The sequence below is a fragment of the Capricornis sumatraensis genome, chromosome 1 (assembly GCF_032405125.1).
Source record: "Capricornis sumatraensis isolate serow.1 chromosome 1, serow.2, whole genome shotgun sequence".
Classification (NCBI taxonomy): Eukaryota; Metazoa; Chordata; class Mammalia; order Artiodactyla; family Bovidae; genus Capricornis; species Capricornis sumatraensis.
Window position 1 is genome coordinate 178,854,669 of NC_091069.1, and position 23,393 is coordinate 178,878,061.

Genomic DNA, 23,393 nt, shown 5'->3' on the forward strand with positions numbered 1-23,393 from the left:
ATCAATTCTTTGGTGCTGAGCTTTCTTTATAGTCCAATTATCACATCCATACATGATTACTAGAAAAACCATAGCCTTGACTAGATGGACCTTTGTTGGCAAAGTAATGTCTCTGCTTTTTAATATGCTGTCTAGGTTGGTCATAACTTTCCTTCCAAGGAGTAACCGTCTTTTAATTTCATGGCTGCAGTTACCATGTGCAGTGATTTTGGAGCCCCCAAAATACGGTCTGCCACTGTTTCCAGTGTTTCGCCATCTATTTGCCATGAAGTGACAGGACTGGATGCCATGATGTTAGTTTCCTGAATGTTGAGCTTTAAGCCAACTTTTTCACTCTCCTCTTTCACTTTCAACAAGAGGCTCTTTAGTTCTTCTTCACTTTCTACCATAAGGGTGATGTCATCTGCATATCTGAGGTTATTGATATTTCTCCTGGCAATCTTGACTTCAGCTTGTGCTTCTTCCAGCCCAGCGTTTCTCATGATGTACTCTGCATAGAAGTTAAACAAGCAGGGTGACAATATACAGCCTTGACATACTCCTTTTCCTATTTGGAACCAGTCTGTTGTTCCATGTCCAGTTCTAACTGTTGCTTCCTGGCCTGCATACATATTTCTCAAGAGGCAGGTCAGGTGGTCTGGTATTCCCATCTCTTGAAGAATTTTCCACAGTTACTTGTAATCCACACAGTCAAAGGCTTTGGCATAGTCAATCAAGCAGAAATAGATGTTTTTCTGGAATTCTCTTGCTTTTTCCATGATCCAGCAGATGTTGGCAATTTGATCTCTGGTTCCTCTGCCTTTTCTAAAACCAGCTTGAACATCCGGTAGCTCATGGTTCATGTATTGCTGAAGCCTGGCTTGGAGAATTTTGAGCATTACTTTACTAGCGTGTGAGATGAGTGCAGTTGTGTGGTAGTTTGAGCATTCGTTGGGATTACCTTTCTTTGGGATTAGAATGAAAACTGACCTTTTCCAGTCCTGTGGCCACTGCTGAGTTTTCCAAATTTGCTGACATATAGAGTGCAAAACTTTCACAGCATCATCTTTCAGGATTTGAAACAGCTCAACTGGAATTCCATCACTTCTGCTAGCTTTGTTCGTAGTGATGTTTCCTAAGGCCCACTTGACTTCACATTCCAGATGTCTGGCCCTAGGTGAGTGATCACACCATCGTGATTATCTGGGTCATGAAGATCTTTTTTGTACAGTTCTTCCGTGTATTCTTGCCACCTCTTCTTAATATCTTCTGCTTCTGTTAGGTCCCTACCATTTCTGTCCTTTATTGTGCCCATCTTTGCATGAAATGTCCCCTTGGTATCTCTAATTTTCTTGAAGAGATCTCTAATCTTTCCCATTCTGTTGTTTTCCTCTATTTCTTTGCACTGATCGGTGAGGAAGGCTTTCTTATCTCTCCTTGCTATTCTCTCCTGCTCGGAGCCCCTGAACTCCATGTTTGTACCACCATCACTTTCAGCGCTCCCTCTCTGGCCTCGTGTGTCCCTCTGCACTGGATGCGGGCTGGTGCCATGCTAGAGGGATCCCCCAGTCTCAGCCAGTACCCTCTACAAGTATGATGAAATAGCATAATTTTTTTTTTAGTTGAAGTATAGTTGATTTATAATAGCATGTTAGTTTCAAGTTGTATATGTATGTGTGTGTGCTCAGTCACTCAGTCATGTCCCACTCTTTGCAACCCCATGGACTGTAGCCCGCCAGGCTCCTCTGTCCATGGGATTCTCCAGGCAAGCATACTAGAGTGGGCTGCCATTTCCTCCTCCAGGGGATCTTCTCACCCTAGGGACTGAACCTGTATCTCCTGTATTGCAGGTGCTTTACACTACCACTTGAGTGACCTCTACCACTTGAATGTCAGGGAAGCCCCATATAGATATAGATATATAGATGTATTAGATATATACATATATGTATATATATTTAGATTCAGTCCACCTCATGTGAAGAGTTGACTCATTGGAAAAGACTCTGATGCTGGGAGGGATTGGGGGCAGAAGGAGAAGGGGACGACAAAGGATGAGATGGCTATATGGCATCACTGACTCGATGGACGTGAGTCTGAGTGAACTCCGGGAGTTGGTGATGGACAGGGAGGCCTGGCGTGCTGCAGTTCATGGGGTCGCAAAGAGTCAGACACGACTGAGTGCCTGAACTGAACTGATATATATTTTTTCAGATTATTTTTCATTATGGATGTTTAAAAGATATTGAATCTATCTCCTTATACTGTATAGTTCTGGAGGAGGAAATGGCAACCCACTCCAGTATTCTTGCCTGGAGAATCCCATGGACAGGGGAGCCTGTCAGGCTACAGTCATGGGGTTGCAAAGAGTTGGACATGACTTAGCAACTACACAGATACTCTACAGTAAATCCTGGTATGTGTATGAATAGTATGTGCCTATCGAGTGTATGAATAGTAATTCGTATCTGCTAACCCCGTGCCCCTGATGTATTCCTGTTCCCTTCCCTTTCCCCACTGGTAACCATAAGTTTGTTTTCTGTGTCTGTGAGCCATTTCTGTTTTGAATATAGATTCGTTGGTATTATTTTTTAGATTCTACATATCTATAATATCATACAATACTTGTCTTTTTCGGTCTGACTGACTTCACTTAATATGATATTTTCTGGGTCCATCCATGTGGCTGCAAATCGCAGCGTTTCATTCTGTATATACTGAGTAAACTGAGTTTATATACCGCTGTGTATATACACATCTTCTTAAGCCAGTCATCTGTTGATGGGCACTTGGGCTGTTTTCATATCTTGGTTATTGTAAATCATGCTGCTATGAACTTTAGGGTATGTGTATCTCTTCAAATTAGAGTTTCCATCTTTTCCAGATACATGCCCAGGAGTGGGGTGCTGGACCATACGATAGTTATATTTTTAGATTTTTAAGGAACCTCCATACTATTTTCCATAGTGACTGCACCAGTTTACATTCCCGCCAACAGTGTAGCAGGGCTCCCTTTTCTCCACACCCCCTCCAGCATTTATTATCTGTAGACTTCTTGTTGATGGCCATTCTGAGGTGATGCTGTATTGTGGTTTTGATTTGTATTTCTCTAATAATTAGCAGTGTTGATTTTGTATGTCTTCTTTGGAGAAATGTCTGTTTAGATCTTCTGCCCAATTTTTGGTTGTTGGGTTTTTTCATACTGAGTTGTATGAGCTGAAACAGTGTTAATTTTCTTACTAAGATCAAAGGGGTTTGCTTTAGTATGTGTGTAGGGAGCAAGGGAGGCCAGGATGCAAACTGGCTGTGAGTAAATGCTTGCTGAAGATGGATTGGCCATCAGTTCAATTTCTCCCCTTACCTCTGCCTTAAACCTTAGAACTGCACTGCTGTATATCACATACTGAGCCTAGATCCCTGGGCCCCTAGCTTTTCCTGGGAAATAAGCAAGACCTCTGAGGTTGCTTGAGCACCTACAGGTGAGGAAAAGTGACAGGGGAGAGGGGGTTCTGGCGATGCTCCCTTTCCCAGGTGCACCTTCTGTTGAACTGCTGACCTGCAATGAGAATCAGACTAAGTAGGGGTGTGCAGTCCCCTCCGGTCGTCCCTGCTCCCACCAAGAGGCAGTGGGGCTTGGGGCCTTCCCCAGGGCTCTCCAGTCAGGCTGCTTGCTCTGTGTGGCTCCTCCCATGTGTTGGCAGGTGTCCTTGTGTGCGTGCACACACACATACACACCTCCCCACCCCCCACCCCCGAGTAACAAAGTCACTTGAGGAATCACCCATCAACATGATATGAGCAGCCAACTTCCCCAGCACTACACTCACAGGCACCCAGAACTGGATGTGGAAACCCTTGGTCTGAGAGACAGGCCTTCAGGCCCTCCCACCCTCTCCCCCATCATACAGGGCACAGGTTTTGTGGAAGACCCAGGACCAACAGCAGAAGGAAAGGAGGGAGCGCTCTCATCATCCGTCGCCTGCCATGCACCAGATATTAGTTCATTTAATTCTCTGGCAATACTTCTCGCGAGGCACCACGTTCCTGCTATTACAGGGAGGAAACTGACGCGAGAGGAGGAGTCGCATTTGTGCATGTCTGGGTCATCGGGGGCTGTCGGCTCTGCACTACCTCGTGTCATCCTCACAGCAGTCTCTGGAGGTGTGATGCTTGGTTCTAGTGGGGCTGGTGCCAGGACAGCGGGACTGACTCCCAGGTCTCTTTCCTCTTCTTCTCTCACTCCCCAAAGTGTGTCCCTGTGGACCACAGCAGCAGCATCACCTGGGAGCTCGTCAGAAATACAGGATCCTGCCGCTGTCACCTGCTGAATCCCAGCTGCACTTAACTGGGTCTCCACACACACATTTTGTGTGCACTCTAAAGTTTGCACAGCTCTGGCATTCACCGCACAGCTCTGAGGAGGACAGGTCTGAGCAGGGAAGAGGAAGAAGAGCGGACCTAGCTGAGAAAAGCTTCCTAAGGTAGACTTGAGCTGAGTCACCTGGGAGTACCATGGAGGAGAGGCGGTCCCGTCTGCTCAGAATGGCATCAGCAGATACCTGCCCCTCCTGTGCAGGGGGGTCCCTGACTGCAGACTCACAGTTCCTGCCCATGTGAACAAGCGGATGGCATCCGTGAGGAGGGGAGGATTGGCACCTGCGCAGGCCGCCTGGCCCCACGTGCTGGAGATTGCTACCCTGCCAGGAAAGGCGGGCAGCTCAGAGCTGGCTCTGCAGGATGTGTGCACCTGGACAGCCTCTCAGGAGGAGAGCAGAGGCTGGAAGGGCGTCATTTGGTGAAAGTTTCCTGAGATTCCCCCGAGGCGTCAGTTCTGAACGAGGGAGGTGTGGGGGCATCCTGTGTCAGCAGCCCCCCACGCACGCATGTCCAGGCGAATGAATGGCAGGAGGCCTGGTTGGGCCCCTGTGCGCCTGAGTGCATGTGAGGAGGTGTCTAGGTCTTGGGCAAGGGCCCGGCGGCTCTGAGGGGGGAGAGGGGAGGCCGGCAGGGGCGGGAGTGTGGAGGATGCAGGCCTACCTGCAGCGTGCGAGCAGAGTGCTGGCGCTGGGCTCACACCTGCGGCGTGTGTGCGGGTGCGAGCAGAGTGCTGGCGCTGGGCTCCAGGGGGCCTGGCTGACTCTGCTGCGCGGGTTCATTCTTTCTCTCCTTTGCCTCCTTCCCAAGGTGTGGCCACATCCCAGGTTTCTTCCTGCTTTTTCTCAGGCTAAGGACTATTTGGGAACTCGTGGCCTCCCCACAAGACAGCCTAGCAGGTTCCACACAGGACGGACAGCAGAGCAGCTCAGAACCTCCCCCTGACCCTTGATGGAACCAGAATTTTCAGGGTGAGGGCCCCCATGGGGTATGGGGGTGAAAATAAGCACCTGATGATTTTGGCTGTGGTTCCCCAGTCAGCAGTTGTGCAGCCTGAATGGCCATGGGGAGAAAGGCATGGAGAGGGCAGCCAGGAGCCCTGGGAGAGGCATGGCTCCGGGAGCAGCTGTTGTTTTCAGAGGATTCTTATTACTCTCCGCAGGTGGTGGCTTGGGCTAGCCTCTAATTTTAAGGCCTGGACTTACTGCAGTGGCTTCTCTTGTTGCGGAGCGTGGGCTCCAGAGAATTCAGGCTTCAGTAGTTGGAGCCCGTGGGCTCCGTAGTTGTGGTTCCCAGGCTCTGGAGCACAGGCGCTATAGTTGTGGCACATGGGCTTAGAGGTCCCGAGGCATATGGGATCTTCCCAGACCAGAGATCAAGCCTGTGTCTCCTGCATTGGCAGGTGGATTCTTATCCACTGAGCCACCAGGGAAGCCCTAAAATTCCACTCTTAACGTTCATTCAGATCCCAGTTGGCTATTCTGGTTCAGCCCAGGCCCCAGCTCTCTGACCCAGAGAGAGCTGAGAAGCCCCAGGCCCTGTATGTTCTTCTCCTGAGTTCTTCTCCAAGGTGTTCCTCCAGCTACAGGAGCCCCAAGCATGCCTGTGGGCATCTGAGTGGAAAGCTGGGTGTGGAGAGAGGGATGTGAGTGGTTCCCATTGTTTTCAGCCTTTAGAGCCAGCACCCTGGGCTCAGCAGAGATCCTGGTGATGTGTCTAGAAGGTGTAGAGAAGAGACGAGCAGAACAGATCCAGGGAGGCAGCTAAAGGGCACACTTCCAGTTTGGAGGGAGAATATCTCCCCAGGGAATCAGCCCCCCGCCGCAGGGAGCAGGGGGGCTCATGAGTGCTGGGTGAAGGTAAGGGTCGTCCGGAAGGAGCAGGGGGAAGGCAGGTGTGCTCCAAGCTGTCCGCAGAGAAGTCAGTGCATAAATGGGCCACGTAAGCCAGCATCTCGTGGCTGTCCCTTCCCCATCCTCCCAGCCGGGGCCTGTGTTGGGAGAAATGCACAAAGCCAGGAGGCACAAGCGAGGTGCCAGCACTGAGGCAGTTGTGGGTGGCACAGGGCCACATGAATCTGAGCTGGGAGGGTCGCCTTGTTCAGGTGGGAGAGCGAGGCTCGGACATGGCAGTGACCTGGTCAGTGTCCCTGTGCCTGTTGGTGATCATGGTTAAACAGCTATTGCTGTTGATGCCATGCCCAAGGCAGAAATCTGGGCGTGGAGCTCCTGCCTTCTTCAATCCCTCTGTCCGTCTGTCAGTCCTGTCCTGTGCTTGCTACTATCCCAAGTCCTCCACTTCCCTCCATTCCCGACCCCACCAGGTTCCCCAGGCCATCTCCACCTATCTGCTTCCAGCCTTGCCTCCTCCCAGCCATCCCTCACCCCACCAAGGACTGTCCTAGTCCGCAGGCTGTGTTGCTTCAATCCTTTGTTACCCTCAGCATCAAGGTAAGTCTCCCTAACCTCCCTGACGAGGCCCTTCATGGGCTGGCCCTGCCTGCTGCCCATCTCGCCTCCAGCAGGGCTGGACCACACTCAGTTCCCCGGGCTAGGCACACTCTCACCGCCCACCTCTGCTCTTCACCTGCACTCTCCATGTCTGAGCTCACAGGCCAGTTTCTCCAAGGTTCAAGCCTTCCTCGAACCCCTCAAGACTGGCTGAGGAGCCTCTCTTTGGGGGACTTAACGTTCCCCATTGTTATGCTGGCCTGTCTCTTAGCACCCGGAGTTGTGACTGCCTGTTGGCTGGTCTGCATTCTCCCCAGACACTAAGCTCCACGCGGGTAGAAGTGATACATATCTTTCTTGGTTATGGTTGTCTCCCAGGGCCCAAATGGTGTGCAGCACACAGTAGGCTTTCAGTAAGTATTTCTTCAATTAGTGAATGTGCCAGGTGGTCCCTGGCACTTTGATTGAAGCCCTTCGTTCTCTCAGGTTTACTATGACCACACTCAAGGGTTAAGTGACTGGTGGAAGCCCCGCCTCTGCGAAGTGGCAGCCCTGAGTTACAGACCGGGCCTGACTCCACAGCCCCTGCTCCGAACCCTGTGCTTGTGGGGTGGAACTGCAGTTCTGTGGTCTCTGCCAGAGCCCCCCGGCATGTTTAGAGACCAGGAGGGGCCCCAATTGCAGTGACCAGGACACAGGGTGTGGCTGAGATCCCAGGCCACCTTTGAGGAGTTGTTTACTTTCTGAGCCAGGCAGTTCCGATAACCCCCTGTTAATGCTGTTCTTTGATTCAGCCTGGCTCAACTGTGATCTGAGCCAGCCCATCAGGAGGATAGATTATTCTGTGGAATTTCTTCTTCCTTTTCTTCTTTAAAAGAGAGAAAACAGAGAAGACAGCACCGTGGAATGCTGAGCTGCAAGGCTTCGGGGCACAGCGTGCAGCCAGCTGCAGGGGGACGCTAGTAGGCCAGGGACAGTCTGGATGTTTGGGTGGGCTGGAGGCCAGGCGTGTGTGGCTCAGGTGTGCCCTGTACAAATGACCCTGAATGCTGCCACCCGGCACATGGGTCCCAGGCAGCCTCTAGGGGAGGAGAGGCTTTAAAGTGGAGAGTGGTCTTTCAGAATCTGGGGCACCACGGGGCTGCAGCAGGCCTGTGCGGCTCGGGTCGAAGGGAGAGCCACCTCCACGCCAGCCCTGGGGTAGGGGGCAGGAGGAGGCTGGCCCAGCCCACGATTCAGGGCCTCTTTCCTGGCACAGCGCTAGTGAGGGTGGGGCTATGCAGCGCCTGAGAGCAGGAAGTCAGGCCTGGGCCTCACTGAGGGAATCATCAGAATGAGCCCAGAATAGAGTGGTCTCCCTTCATTGTCCTGGACTCTGCCAGGTTGTCCCCATATACAGATGGTGGCTCGTGAACGCAGCCCCCAGGCAGGGCAGGGTGTGAGGGGCACATGGAGGTAAATGCCTGCTCCCCTTCTCTCTGACCTCACTGTCAGGCTGGGGATGAGGATGAAACTATCTGACATTTGTCCCAAGTCACTGTCCCCTGCAGAGAAGCCACAGAGGGGTGGAGCCGGGGCAAAGCTGGATATTCTCTTTCCGAACACACATCCCTTCCCTGTACCATCCTGTGGGGACCCTTTCAGATGACGATAGTGTCCTTTCCTACTTGACCTCACACACAAGGATTTAGAATGCCTGAATAATTTAATCCCATGGGGATGGCCCTTTGCTTTAGAGGTTTCATCCACATGAAGACACTGGGCCACGCAGATGAAGCAGGGACTCTGGAGGGTTTCAGTGCTTTGATAGAATTTGGGAGTGGCTCCCTCCGTGGCCTCCCTTTCTTACCCTGCACCCCTATGACTGGCAGGATCCCGTCTCAGGCATCACCAGAGGTCTTTCCAAGGTGGACCACCCCCAGCGTGGTGACTGGTTGCCTGTCCTTGGTGGGTCCTGCAGGACTGGTCTCGGTGTGATTCCCCTTTGTGTCCTCAGTGTATGGATTGCTGCAGTTTGGTTTCGAAGGCTGCTGGGGTCCTGGGGTTGTGTACAGGGGCAGCGCATTTGCAGAGAGCATCCTTGGGTGGTTAAACTCACTCAGTGATGGCAAGGGAAGAACAGGCAGCGAAGGCTGACCTGAGAATTTTAGAGAAAGAACTGATGTACTATGACCCTAAAGGAGAGTGTGATTTTCCTTAGTCAGAATCTGAAAAGCATGAGACAAAGCGGAGACAAAGCCATCCTGTTGGTATGGGAAGGCTTTGTGGTGCCAGGGCATGTGACCTCTTAGGTCCCAGACGGGTGATCTTGTGCAAGCTGCTTCCTCTCTCTGTGCTCCCGGGTCATCTCTAGGTATTTTTTTTTTGGTGGCAGGATTTTGGTTCCAGGGCCAGAGTTATGAATTGGCCTGGGATTCCTGCCTCCAAGCGCACCTGGGGTGGGGAGCACGTGGGCTCTCTTTGGTCCTCCTGCACTTAGGCCGAACTGGCCTGATGGAACTCACACCCCACCCCAGTCTTGGTGTGTGGAATCCCGTCTCCTATCTTCTGCTCTGCCAACCAGTCCTCATCTGAGCAACACACTGCTCAGAAAATCCATTCTGTGAGTTCTCGCTCACTGCTGCTCTGAACTTGGTGTGAGCACCCCATAGGCTCCACTCATTCCCAGGTCCCGCTGGGAACACAGCACGAAGCAGGGAGGGCACTTCCTGGTGCTCCACAGCCTCACCTCTGCGCTTAGCCTCATAGGAGGGCTATGTGACCACAGGGACATTACTTAACTGCTCTGAGCTTTCATTTCCTTATGTGTAAGGTGGAAATAGTACTGACCAGAGATGCTGTCATGAGGGATTGAGAGAATGTGTGTAAAGCTGAGTGAGGGCTGTAGTGAGTGGCGGCAGCTAATTCCCTCCTCCTTGTTATTCCAGTACAGTGCGTGGTCTGCACTAGGCTTTGAACAGGTATTTACTGAATACTTAGAGGTATGGCTGATCCTCACTTCTGAGAGGAGTTGATTAGGGCAGAGACCTCTGGGGAGACTGGAGGAGAGATCCCAGGTGTCGTCTCAATGGGGCAGAGGTAGGAATGCTTCCTGATCGCCTTACTGGCTGTCTGGGGCTGAAGCCTGCTGTCTGTGCCCGTGACCTGCAGGACAGCTGGCTACCGGCTTGTGTCTATGTGTTGAGGACAGTGTGCCCTGTGGCTGAGGGCAGATTTGGAGGTGGTCTGGCTTCAGGGTCCCTCACTTTCTCTTCTGCTTTGATCCCCACTTCCATGGCAATTCCATGGTAGCTGGTAAAGAATCTGCCTGCAGTGCAGGAGATCCGGGTTCAGTTCCTGGGTCAGGAAGATCCCCAGAGAAGGGATAGGCTTCCCACTCCAGTATTCTTGGACTTCCCTGGTGGCTCAGACAGTGAAGAATCCACCTGCAATGCGGGAGACCTGGGTTCAATCCTTGGGTTAGGAAGGTCCCCTGGAGGAGGGCATGGCAACCCACTCCAGTATTCTTGCCTGGAGAATCCCCATGGACAGAGGAACCTGGCAGGCTGCAGTCCATGGGGTTGCAAAGGGCTGGACACAACTGAGCAACTAAGCACAGCACAACTGATGGCATAAAGTCCTGGGGAGATGGGGAATTTTCTTGCCTTGCCTGCTCCTGCACAGCTGCTCAGACAGTGTACCCGGAGAGAGAGGAGATGGGCAGGTTTCGGCAACATCCAGTGAGACATCAGGAAGGGAGGGAAGGAGGGAGGCAAAAAGATAGGAACAGTCCATCCCTATTTCCTGAAAACTGTATTTATGAGCATCCATAAAGGACCAAAGTATAAGGACTCAGCAGAAACAAATACTGTACAGCTATTGCCCTGTGTGCTGCCCTATCCCATGCCCTCCCCTGACAAACAGCACATTGCTGGAGCTGCCCCTAGCAAATGGTGGGGCTTTGCTGGTGCATAGAAATGGGTTTTGAAACAACAACAGATCCCTGTTGTACTCACAGGGTTCAGCTGCATTTAAAGAGGGATTGATTTTTGGAGTTTGGTGATTATTACACTGTCTTGAAGTTCATTCCCAAAGTTTCATGGATGGTGAATCCTAGTCCTGGCTCAGAACCATAGACTTTCAAAGAAGAAAAGGGTCCAGACCTGATGAATCCACTTAGCAGGCACAGGAATGAGGCTCTGGTAGGGAAGTGACTTGCCCAGGGTTGCCTGCTGGTGGGTCAGAGCCAGTGAACCGGGTTTAGGGTCCCTGCTCACCACACACCCGGCCGGGGTGGTGGGGAGTGGGAGAGTAGGGGTAGTGTGTGCGTGCTGCAGACAAGCTGCACTGCTTCTCACTGAACATGATGTGTGTCCTTGGCTTTCTTCATCTCTGATAGTATTGTTTTGCCTGCCTTATTTCATAAAATCCTCACAACCTGTTTCCATAGGGGGAGCCTGAAGCACAGAATACTTTAGCACCTTGCTCAGGGTAGTAGTAAGCAGAGGACCAGGATATGAATTCAGACTGTCTGCCCCAGAGCCTGCATTTTTTTCTTTTTTTAAAAAAAATTTATTTATTTTTAATTGAAGGATAGTTGCTTTACAATATTGGTTTGATTTCTGCCATACATCACCATGAATTAGCCAGAGGTGTACATATGTCCCCTGCCTCTTGAACCCTTCCCGCCCCTCTAAGATTGTTACAGAGCCCCAGTTGGAATTCCCTGAGTCATAGAGCAAATTTCCCTTGGCTATCTACTTTACATATGGTAGTGTATATGCTTGCATACCACTCTCTCCATTCATCTCACCCTCTCCTTCCTCCGCCCCTCAACCCTTGTCCATAAGTCTGTTCTGTGTGTCTGTGTCTCCACTGCTTCCCTGCAAATAGGTTCATCAGTACCACCCTTCTAGATTTCAAATATATGCGTTAACATATATTATTTGTTCTTTTCTCTTTCTGACTTACTTCTCTGGATAGTAGGCTCTAGGTTTGTCCACCTCACTAGAACTGACTCAAATGTGTTCCTTTTCATGGCTGAGTAGTATTCCCTTGTATATATGTACCACAGCTTCTTTATCCATTCATCTGTGGATGGACATCTGGGTTGCTTCCATGTTCTAGCTATTGTAAATAGTGCTGTGATGAACATTGGGGTACACGTGTCTTTTTCAGTTTTGGTTTGCTCAGGATATATGCCCTGGAGTGGTATTGCTGGGTCATATGGTAGTTTTATTCCTAGTTTTTTAAGGAATCTCTGTAATGTCTTCGGAGAAGGCAATGGCAACCCACTCCAGTACTCTTGCCTGGAAAATCCCCATGGACAGAGGAGCCTGGTAGGCTGCAGTCCATGGGGTCGCTGAGTCAGACATGATTGAGCGACTTCACTTTCACTTCTCATTTTCATGTGTTGGAGCAGGAAATGGCAGCCCACTCCAGTGTTCTTGCCTGGAGAATCCCAGGGATGGCGGAGCCTTGTAGGCTGCCGTCTATGGGATCGCAGAGTTGGACACGACTGATGCGACTTAGCAGCAGCAGCCATAATGTCTTCCACAGTGGCTATATCAGTTTGCATTCCCACCAGCAGTGCAAGAGGGGTCTCTTCTCACACCCTCACTAGCCCTTGTTGTTTGTGGATTTTTTGAAGATGGCCATTCTGACCAGTGTGAGATGGTATCTCATTGTAGTTTTGACTTGCATTTCTCTAATACTAAGCGATGTTGAACATCTCTTCATGTGTTTATTAGCCATCTCTATGTCTTCCTTGGAGAAATATCTGTTTTGGTCTGTCGCCCACTTTTTGATTGGGTTGTTTGTTTTTCTGGTATTCAGTTGTATGACCTGCTTGTGTATTTTGGAAATTGTTTGTTTTTTAATAGTTCTGTTTATCTATTTCTGGCTGCACTGGGTCTGCACTGCTGTGTGGGCTCTCCTCTAGCTGTGGAGGGCAGGGCCCACTTCTTAGTTGTGACGTGCAGGCCTCTGATTGCGGCGGCTCCTCAGTGGGCTTCTCTTGTTGCAGGGCACTGGCTCTTGACTCAGGGGCTTCAGTGGTTGCAGCAAGGACTGCACGGATTCTAGAGCAAGGACTCAGGAGTTGTGCATGGGCTTAGCTGCTTGGCAGCATGTGGGATCCCCCAGGACTAGGGGCCGAACCCACATCTCCTGCATTGGCAGGCAGATCCTTACCACTTAGCCGCCAGTGAAGCCCCAGAACCTGCATTCTTAACCCCATCATGGACTGGAACATTTTTAAAGTCAGGGGACGACTGATACATACCTGCCTCCCTCTCCACCCCAGACTAACTTCTGACCCCTGGGGAAGGAAGCTGGCAGACCTTGGCCCTCCCTCCTGGCATCTTCAGCACCCTGCTTCCAGGAAGCATCTCCCCAGTGGTCCCTCCAAGACCCTGACAAAGTGAGAAAGCTCAGCAAATATTAGCATCAAATTTGCAAGTGGCCATGCCACCTATCTCATGGCCATTTTCAGGATAAAATAATATCACTGCTGTTCATGGGGTTTTCATTTCTTTTAAAATTATTTAAAATACACTGTTTCTTTTGAGTACAATCCTCAGCCTCAGCATCACCTGGGAGCTTGTCAGAAATACAGCTTCTGAATGAGGATCTGCATTTTAACCAGATCCCAGGTGAGCCCTCGGCACAGGGACATCTGAGAAGTACTGTTGGCTATGACAGGTACCTGAGGGGTGGTCCTGCGTCTGGCCCATTGCTGTCCCCCTGCCCTCCCCAACCCCAGTGCCTTGCTGTGTGCCTGACAGGTGGGATATCCCCATGTTTGTATCAATATGCCAATCACTTGTTCTACCCTTGACTTTGGGTATGCCAAAGTCAAACCTATGCCACAGTGTGCAGGAAGGCAAGCAGGGGCAGGTGCAGGCAGTGGTCAGCCCAGATGAAGTGGAGGGCTCACAGGTTGCTTCTGGGCTTGAGAAATAACACATTTTCCTGGATCTCAGTGGCCTTTATGCCCCTGTCAGCCATGCCAGGGTGTGAAGGGTACTGTGCTAGATTGAGCTTAATTCAGACACAAGGTTAAATTCCACCCATGTTCCTCCCCATCAGCCTTACCACACACGCCTCCATAGGTTCTGCTTGGTGTCCTGGAAAACACCCAGCATGTGTTTTCCTGGCATCCTGGGCACTTCTCTCCCATGTCCCCTAGTGCCGCGGGGCTCTTGGGAGCAGTGAGCCACTTCTGAAGGTGACTCTCTCTGGCTTAGTCTTCACCCTGATGAAAGCCCCTCCCTCATCAGACTTCTGGGAAAGGGCAGAATTGTGGAGCTGAGCTGAGGCCCCCTGAATGAGTCATGACTAGCCCAGCCTGCTGGCTGCAGGCCAGCAGTCACCTGGTTGGTTCCAGAGCTCACACCAGATTTGAGTTGCTCCCTAGCAGTGATGTACAAGCCCCACTACTTGGATGCCAGGGCTCTTCTGGGGTCAGCATTGGGAAGGGCATTGTCCATAGCACGGTGGGCACCACTGAGTCATTTTACCATCTGGGGGTCTTCATGGCTTACCTTTGTCATACCCGCATCTCATCACAGGTGTGGCTTCCTGAGCTCATGAGACCAACTTTTCTCCCTTGCCTTCTCTGTCCTCACACTGAGAGGGACCTGGCTCCCCACAGAGAAGACCCCACTGGCCCCCGCTCAGAGGGCTAAGGGTGCTCTCTCCCTGAACTGCCTTTCTGAATTGTTCCACCAACTTCATCAACATCCTCCTCCTCTTTTAAATTTCAGCCATCTGATTTTACAGTCTCTTGGATGTTGCAAGAGGGCATCAGAGGACAGACACACTGAAACCATACTCACAGAAAAGTAGTCAATCTAATCACACTAGGACCACAGCCTTGTCTAACTCAATGAAACTAAGCCATGCCCTGTGGGGGCCACCCAAGATGGGTGGGTCATGGTGGAGAGGTCTGACAGAATGTGGTCTACTGGAGAAGGGAATGGCAAACCACTTCAGTATTCTTGCCTTGAGAACCCCAAGAACAGTATGAAAAGGCAAAATGATAGGATACTGAAAGAGGAATTCCCCAGCTCGGTAGGTGCCCAATATGCTACTGGAGATCAGTGGAGAAATAACTCCAGAAAGAATGAAGGGATGGAGCCAAAGCAAAAACAATATCCAGCTGTGGATGTGACTGGTGATAGAAGCAAGGTCCGATGCTGTAAAGAGCAATATTGCATAGGCACCTGGAATGTCAGGTCTGTGAATCAAGGCAAATTGGAAGTGGTCAGACAGATGGCAGAAATGAACATTGACATTCTAGGAATCAACAAACTAAAATGGACTGGAATGGGTGAATTTAACTCAGATGACCATTATATCTACTACTGTGGGCAGGAATCCCTTAGAAGAAATGGAGTAGCCATCATGGTCAATGAAAGAGTCCCAAATGCAGTACTTGGATGCAATCTCAAAAACGACAGAATGATCTCTGTTCATTTCCAAGGCAAACCATTCAGTATCACAGTAATCCAAGTCTATGCCCCAACCAGCAACACTGAAGAAGCTGAAGTTGTACGGTTCTATGAAGACCTACAAGACCTTTTAGAACTAACACCCAAAAAAGATGTCCTTTTCATTATAGGGGACTGGAATGCAAAAGTAGGAAGTCAAGAAACACCTGGAGTAACAGGAAAATTTGGCCTTGGAATGCGGAATGAAGCAGGGCAATGGCTAATAGAGTTTCGCCAAGAGAACACACTGGTCATAGCAAACACCCTCTTCCAACAACACAAGAGAAGACTCTACATATGGACATCACGAGATGGTCAACACCGAAATCAGATTGATTATATTCTTTGCAGCCAAAGAGGGAGAAGGTCTATACAATCAGCAAAAACAGGACCAGGAGCTGACTGTGGCTCAGATCATGAACTCCTTATTGCCAAATTCAGACTGAAATTGAAGAAAGTAGGGAAAACCACTAGACCATTCAGATATGACCTAAATCAAATCCCTTATGATTATACAGTAGAAGTGGGAAATAGATTTAAGGGCCTAGATCTGATAGATAGAGTGCCTGATGAACTATGGACAGAGGTTCGTGACATTGTACAGGAGACAGGGACCAAGACCATCCCCATTGAAAAGAAATGCAAAAAAACAAAATGACTGTCTGGGGAGGGCTTACAAATAGTTGTGAAAAGAAGAGAAGCAAAAAGCAAAGGAGAAAAGGAAAGATATAAGCATCTGAATGCAGAGTTCCAAAGAATAGCAAGCAGAGATAAGAAAGCCTTCCTCAGGGATCAATGCAAAGAAATAGAGGAAAAGAACAGAATGGGAAAGACTAGAGATCTCTTCAAGAAAATTAGAGATACCAAGGGAACAAAGATGCAAAGATGGGCTCGATAAAGGACAGAAATGGTAGGGACCTAACAGAAGCAGGTGATATGAAGAAGAGGTGGCAAGAATACACAGAAGAACTGTACGAAAAAGATCTTCACGACCCAGATAATCACGATGGTGTGATCACTCACCTAGAGCCAGACATCCTGGAATGTGAAGTCAAGTGGCCTTTAGAAAGCATTACTACGAACAAAGCTAGTGGAGGTCATGGAATTCCAGTTGAGCTATTTCAAATCCTGAAAGATGATGCTGTGAAAGTGCTGCACTTAATATGCCAGCAAATTTGGAAAGCTCAGAAGTGGCCCAGGACTGGAAAAGGTCAGTTTTCATTCCAATCCCAAAGAAAGGCAATGTCAAAGAATGCTCAGACTACCACACAATTGCACTCATCTCACACGCTAATAAAGTAATGCTCAAAATTTTCCAAGCCAGGCTTCAGCAATATGTGAACCATGAACTTCCAGATGTTCAAGCTGGTTTTAGAAAAGGCAGAGGAACCAGAGATCAAATTGCCAGCATCCGCTGGATCATGGGAAAAGCAAGAGAGTTCCAGAAAAACATCTATTTCTGCTTTATTGACTATGCCAAAGCCTTTGACTGTGTGGATCACAAGAAACTGTGGAAAATTCTTCAAGAGATGGGAATACCAGACCACCTGACCTGCCTCTTGAGAAACCTATATGCAGGTCAGGAAGCAATAGTTAGAACTGGACATGGAACAACAGACTAGTTCCAAATAGGAAAAGGAGTATGTCAAGGCTGTATATTGTCACCCTGCTTGTTTAACTTCTATGCAGAGTACATCATGAGAAACGCTGGGCTGGAAGAAGCACAAGCTGAAATCAAGATTGCCTGGAGAAATATCAATAACCTCAGATATGCAGATGACACCACCCTTATGGCAGAAAGTGAAGAGGAACTCAAAAGCCTCTTGATGAAAGTGAAAGAGGAGAGTGAAAAAGCTGACTTAAAGCTCAACATTCAGAAAACTAAGTCATGGCATCTGGTCCCATCGTGTCATGAGAAATAGACGGAGAAACAGTGGAAACAGTGTCAGAGTTTACTTTTTGAGGCTCCAAAATCACTGCAAATGGTGATTGCAGCCATGAAATTAAAAGACACTTACTCCTTGGAAGGAAAGTTATGACCAACCTAGATAGAGTATTAAAAAGCAGAGACATTACTTTGCCAACAAAGGTCCATCTAGTCAAGGCTATGGTTTTTCCAGTGGTCATGTATGGATGTGAGAGTTGGACTGTGAAGAAGGCTGAGCGCCAAAGAATTGATGCTTCTGATCTGTGGTGTTGGAGAAGACTCTTGAGAGTCCCTTGGACTGCAAGGAGATCCAACCAGTCCATTCTGAAGGAGATCAGCCCTGGGTGTTCATTGGAAGGACTGATGCTGAAGCTGAAACTCCAGTACTTTGGCCACTTCATGCGAAGAGGTGACTCATTGGAAAAGACTCTGATGCTGGGAGGCATTGGGGGCAGGAGGAGAAGGGGACGACAGAATATGAGAAGGCTGGATGGCATCACTGACTCGATGGACATGAGTCTGAGTGAACTCCGGGAGTTGGTGATGGACAGGGAGGCCTGGCGTGCTGTGATTCATGGGGTTGCAGAGAGTCGGACATGACTGAGCGACTGAACTGAACTGAACTGTTAAATATCTGATTACTGATTGGATCTTCTCAGTTCAGTGCGCTCTCTGTTGTTCCTGCCTGTCTCACATAGGACTTGGAGATGTGCACTTCAAAGCGGACTTCAGGACATCTCTCTGCTGACTGATCAGTGCTGATAAGGGGCCCCTGTCATTCCTACCACTGACAACCTGTATGACTTTGTGGACATTTCTTACACTCTCTGACCAGCAGGGTTAGAGACCTACCTGTTTCAGGCCTTGCTAGCAGGAAATCCTAACAAGGTCACCTGTGAGTCCTGGTAGTAAGAAGCACCCTGGGGAGACAGGCAGTTTAAAGCTTCATGGGGCCCACAGCTCCCAGCGGTCCATGTCCTCTCCAGTTCGACCCCACAGGGTGGTTCTCCTGGAGAATGAAGGGTGAGTGCCCATCCCACAGAACCTCAGCTCAAGGCTGAGAGGCTGTGCCACCGCTCTGAGGCCAGTGCTGCATGCCCCAGAACTGTCCCGTCACCTTGCAGACTGGGGCTGGGGGAAACACTGGGCTGCTCCTGAGCACGGATCTTTCCTCTCAGAGGACTGGAAAATAGGGCCCCTTCCAAGTCAAACAAGAGCAGACTGACCTGGGACACAAGCAGAGGCATGAGAAAGGTACGATAGAGTTTCCTGACCCAGCCTTTGCTGATTAGGCGGCGAGCTTCTCCACGTGGAGGCCGGCCCCTTGTGTTCCTTAGAGACTTTGCCCTCAGCTCGAGGGACGCTTGGTGGTGGGAGGGGGGATGGGATGAGGGTGGGTGAGCCACAGTGAGATGTCTGTGAGTGGGGCCATCCTTGTGAATCCCCAGCCTACAATGGAGCCTTCTTGGCCTGCAAACCTATGGCCTGAGCTCAGCCTGTCAGCACAGGCTTCTCGAACCTTCTGGGGGGGATGTTGTGCAGTCTCTCTGGGCCTCATGCGTGTCCCCATCTTTGCTTCTCCCCTCTTGGAAGTTAAAGTAGAAAACTGAGCCTTAGGAGGTGAGAAGGGCCAACCCAGGAGACAGCAATCATGAAGAAACGGGGAGGCAGAAGGAGCTGTGATTTGGGGTGGTGGGAGGAGGAGAATGGGGCGACTCATGGCAACTGGGTTCTTTTCTGGAGAAGGTGAGCTTCAGGTTCTTAGGCCAGGGTCTCTGGTTGACAGATTTGTTGGAGTAACCTCAGCAGTGATTATCAGGGGAAAGATCCGAGGGAGGAGATGGCTCAAAGTTACTTCAAATGCTCCTTCCCATAAAGATGAGTTTTCCTCACTACAGTTAGTCCACTAGCTTTTAATACTTCTTTTTAGGATTATTAATTAGGATGTATTTGATGTAAAAATTTAGAAAATGCATCTCCCATTAACTAGAAGAACGTGCTTGAAGGTTCCTCATTTGTGCTTTCCCAGCAAGCCTCTTTGGCTTCTGGAAGGACTTGCTATTTTCAATGGACCATCTGCCCCGGGGCTCATTTTACAGTTAGGATTATTTCTAAAAGGGAAGAAACCTTATCCCCTCCCTTGTGGGTCTCCAGGTGACCATGTGGGGAAGGCGGGGGGACAAGCCTCTGCACAGCCCCAAATGCAACAATTAGGCAGTGTAACACGGCTGGGTGTGGGCATGGTGGTTATCCTGAGAAACTTCTGGAAGCTTTCAGAACCCATCCCTTCATTCATATTGAGGTTTCCTGAAGCCTCAGCCGGTGCCACTGGCAGTGCCTGTGAATATATGTGGTCAGCCCAGGGCCTGTGAGGAAGGCAAGGGTCTGGGGGGGGGGGGGGCGGGGCTCTCCAGTTCCCCCCACCCCCAGTCAATGAAGCACCAGCAGCAGCTGCATCACCTGATGGCCTGGTCCCCAGCGCCTGTGGCCTTGGGGTGTGCTGGCCAAATTGAGAAATAGGATTGCAGTCCATGTGCTGCTCCTCGGAATATCAGCCCATGGTAGAGTCCGAGACACAGATGAGAAGGGGCTTTGGAGACGAGAGGACCCAAGTCGGGGCCCTGCGCCAACAATAAGGGCCTCTGCTACCCCTTGTTAACGTGAAGGCGGTGACGCCTCTGTACTCCTGGGAGAGGAGCGAGGTAGAGAATTGTCAGAGGGCTCTGCAGCCCTGGTATACTGTGGCAGGTGAGGAACTGGGGACCCCACCCTGTCAGGCCGGTCCCTGTGGCGAGATCAGACCCTTTCTGTGAGTGTTCATCCCTCCATGTCCCTGGATCACTCTCCACTCCCAGGCTGGGGCAGTTCCTCCACAAGAACCAGCTGGCGTAGAGGCCAGAGAACTCCATTATTGCCCTATGCAGCTGCTCTGCTTTTCAGGGTTCATCTTGGGGTAGCACGAATGCTTTAAACAAGGGCAATAATTTTCTACTTAGAGGGCCACTGGTTCATTTTCAGGCTGTGTTTCTGCTTCCCCCTGGGTGGCTTTTATTTTCAATTTCCTGTCCCTCCCTTGCTTCGTACATATCACAATGCTCTGATATCCCAGACCTGGTTCTTTCTGGCTCTTTCTTAGGAAGTGCCTCTTTGTCTTGATTAAGCAGCGGTGCTAGGTGGCATGTTCCCAAAGAGCCACTGGAGTTATGGTCTCTGCCTGGAAGAACGTTCTGTCCATCTTTCCACCTCTGGCCCCACCCTCCTGAGCCAGCAGCTTCAGTGCCAGGTTACTCTGGTATAGACAAGAAGAATTGGGCGAGCTTCCCTGCTGAGGTTGGTAAGGGTGCCCCGGGGCTACCACTGGTCCCTCTGCTTCCCAGCTTGCTCGAGAGTCGAAACCCTTCTGAATCTTAACATCCAAGAACCCTCACGTGGGCCCCTGCTCCTCACTCTCCCCCAAAATAGACCTGGCAGCAGTGAATCCAGAGAAGCAGCAGGTTTTTTCTCGGCAGCAACAACTTTGTGTCCTGACTTTGTTTCCCTGCCCCTGGTGCCAGGTGATATTGAAGGCCACAGAGTCTGAGCTGCCCTGACCTTTCCCTCAGTCCTGGTACAGCAGAACCAGGGCCGTGCTGGGTGCTGAGGAGGCAGAGGTGATGGTGGCCACAGAGGTGACCCTCATGCTCTCACCACCAGCCCGAGCCACGCTCCCCTGCCCTGTCCTGTGGGAGTGGAGGACAGACCTGTGCGGGAAGGACAGGGGACCGGTGAGCTTGATGGGGTATGAGGTGTCCAGGGGCTGCACAAGCCCTGGCTCTGCCTCTCCACTGCTGCCTTTTCCCTTCCTCCGGGTGTCTCCTCTCTGGGGGTAAATCTTACATCTTGGCAAGATAACAACCCTCCCCTTAAAAAAGACAGAGGGAGAGAAAAGCTCTATACCCAAAGTGACATGTAACTTATATTTGGAACCCAAACGTTTCAATGGATAACCAAACATCCTGGTTTGCCTGAGACTAGGACTCAGGGTTTCTCAGGACATGGACAGCTGGTCACCCTGCTTTTGAAAATGAAAAGGTATGTGACTATCCATTCAATTTGCAATGCTTTGATTTTCCTTACGACTTCTTCTTTGACCAATGGATTGTTTAAAGGTGTGCTGCTTAATTTCCAAATATTTAGAAATTTTCTCTATTTTTTTATTTCAAGCGCAATTCCATTTTGGTTAGGGAACATTCTTTATATGACTTTTAACATTTTCAATGTATTGAGACTTGTTTTGTCATCCATCATATGGTCTGTTTTGGTGACTGCTCCATTTGCAGGAGAAAAGAATGTGTGTTCTGCTGTTGCTGGGTAGAGAGTTCCACAAATGTTGACTAGGTCAAGTTGCTTGATAGCTTTGTTCAGATCTTCCACATCCTTTGTCTTCTTGCTCTACCAGTTACTGAGAACAGGGTAATAACATTTCCAGCTAGAATAGCAAAACAAACCCAAACCCTCTCCTGATTGGAGGGTTCCTGAAATTAACCATTTGGAGGAAATATGGTAAAATGAACTCACAGTTGTCAAACTGCATTCTAATCTCGCTATGATACTATTACTGCAGCCTTTAGTGGCTAGAAAGATCTAGCATCTCTGTTTGCTTTGGAAGCTTATTTTTGCCGAGGTTGTTATCACCAAGCAGGCGCCAGAGCTCTGTTCCACTCACAGTTCAACTACAGTGAAATTCAGACAATGAACTTGTGTACTCCCCTTGTAAGAACGTCCAAACGGAATGCTTTGCCCTAGCCAGGAGCAACGTCTCGGCCCCTTTTGATATGTGAGACCTCAAGGAAGCTTTCTCTATTCCCAGACTTGGAGAACTGTGTTGAACTGGAAAATGGATCAGGGAGGCCCACCCCAGGCCCGGCCTCTGGTTTTCTTTCCACTGCACTGTCCACTTCACTGCCCAGTTCCTCCCTGTGATTGGTCGGGGGAGCTGCTAAAAGGGAGGCCAGAGGGTGGCTTTGCCCTGATACATGCCCCACCCTACAGACTCTAGGGAAGACGCACAGCTGGTCACACAAAGCAAGGTCCACGCCTGCTCTTGCCCATGACTGAGGACCTTCCGTCTCTCCTGCTTCCTCCAGGTTGCAGGCCTGGCTGCTGTGCCTGCATCTCTGTGGGTGTGGAGCCTGGGGCTCTCTGGTCCTTCCTGTCCCCACCCCATGCTGGAACTTGATATTAAAGAGGCTGGAGAACAGAGTGGGTAGTGCTCTCACCCCATCACCCACAGAGAGATTTCTGGGTCTGACTTCCCTTCTCCAGATGGAAGCATTTGGCCCCTTGGTTCTAATATCCCATGAGCTGTATACCTATAATGAATTTCTAAATCTGCCTAGAGAGAGACTGAGATTGAGCCATGCTGCTCTCTAAAATTGCCATAATTCTGCCTGGCTGGCCTGGGCTTCCCAGGTGGCTGAGGGGTAAAGAATCCACCAGCAATGCAGGACATGTGGGTTTGATTCCTGAGTTGTGAAGATCCCCTGGAGGAGGAAATGGCTACCCACTCCAGTATTCTTGCCTGGGAAAAATCCCAGGGACAGAGGGGCCTGGTGGGCTACAGTCCACGGGGTCGCTAGGAGTCGGACACGACTGAGCGACTTCACTTTCACTTTTCACTTTCATGCATTGGAGAAGGAAATGGCAACCCACTCCGGTGTTCTTGCCTGGAGAACCCCAGGGACGAGGGAGCCTGGTGGGCTGCCGTCTATGGGATCGCAGAGTCAAACACACTGAAGCGACTTAGCAACAGCAGCAGCAGACCTGATCACCATTCAGAATCGCTCCCCCAGTTCTCTCCTCTCATTTTCACAATCACAGACAAAAACAGGGTGGAAGGTTCCACCTAGATTGTTGCTGTCCTCAAAAGTGGACACTGGCAGAGGAGGCCTGGGTTGAGTCCCTGCTTGTGCTGCTTGCTGGTTGCATGGCTTTGGGCAGGCCCCTGGCCTCTCTGTGCAGTCTGAGGTTGACGTATTCTCTGAGCACCTGTCTCTAGGGTGCAGTGCCTGGTGCTCCCTAAGTCTGTACAGATGTAATGGATGGAGCCAATAGTGTCCGCACAGGGTTCTGGGTAGAACACTGAGGCTGGGACTCGGGAGACGACTTGGCCGGGTTCTACCTCCTACTGGGGGTGTGAGGCAGATTCTGAAC

General features: G+C 50.2%; 1 protein-coding gene across 1 annotated transcript in view; it reads left to right on the forward strand.

The window, feature by feature from the left end:
- Positions 1-23,393, forward strand: part of XXYLT1 (xyloside xylosyltransferase 1) — a 180,704-nt gene that overhangs the window by 153,967 nt on the left and 3,344 nt on the right. The gene's annotated exons all lie outside the window — the stretch shown is intronic.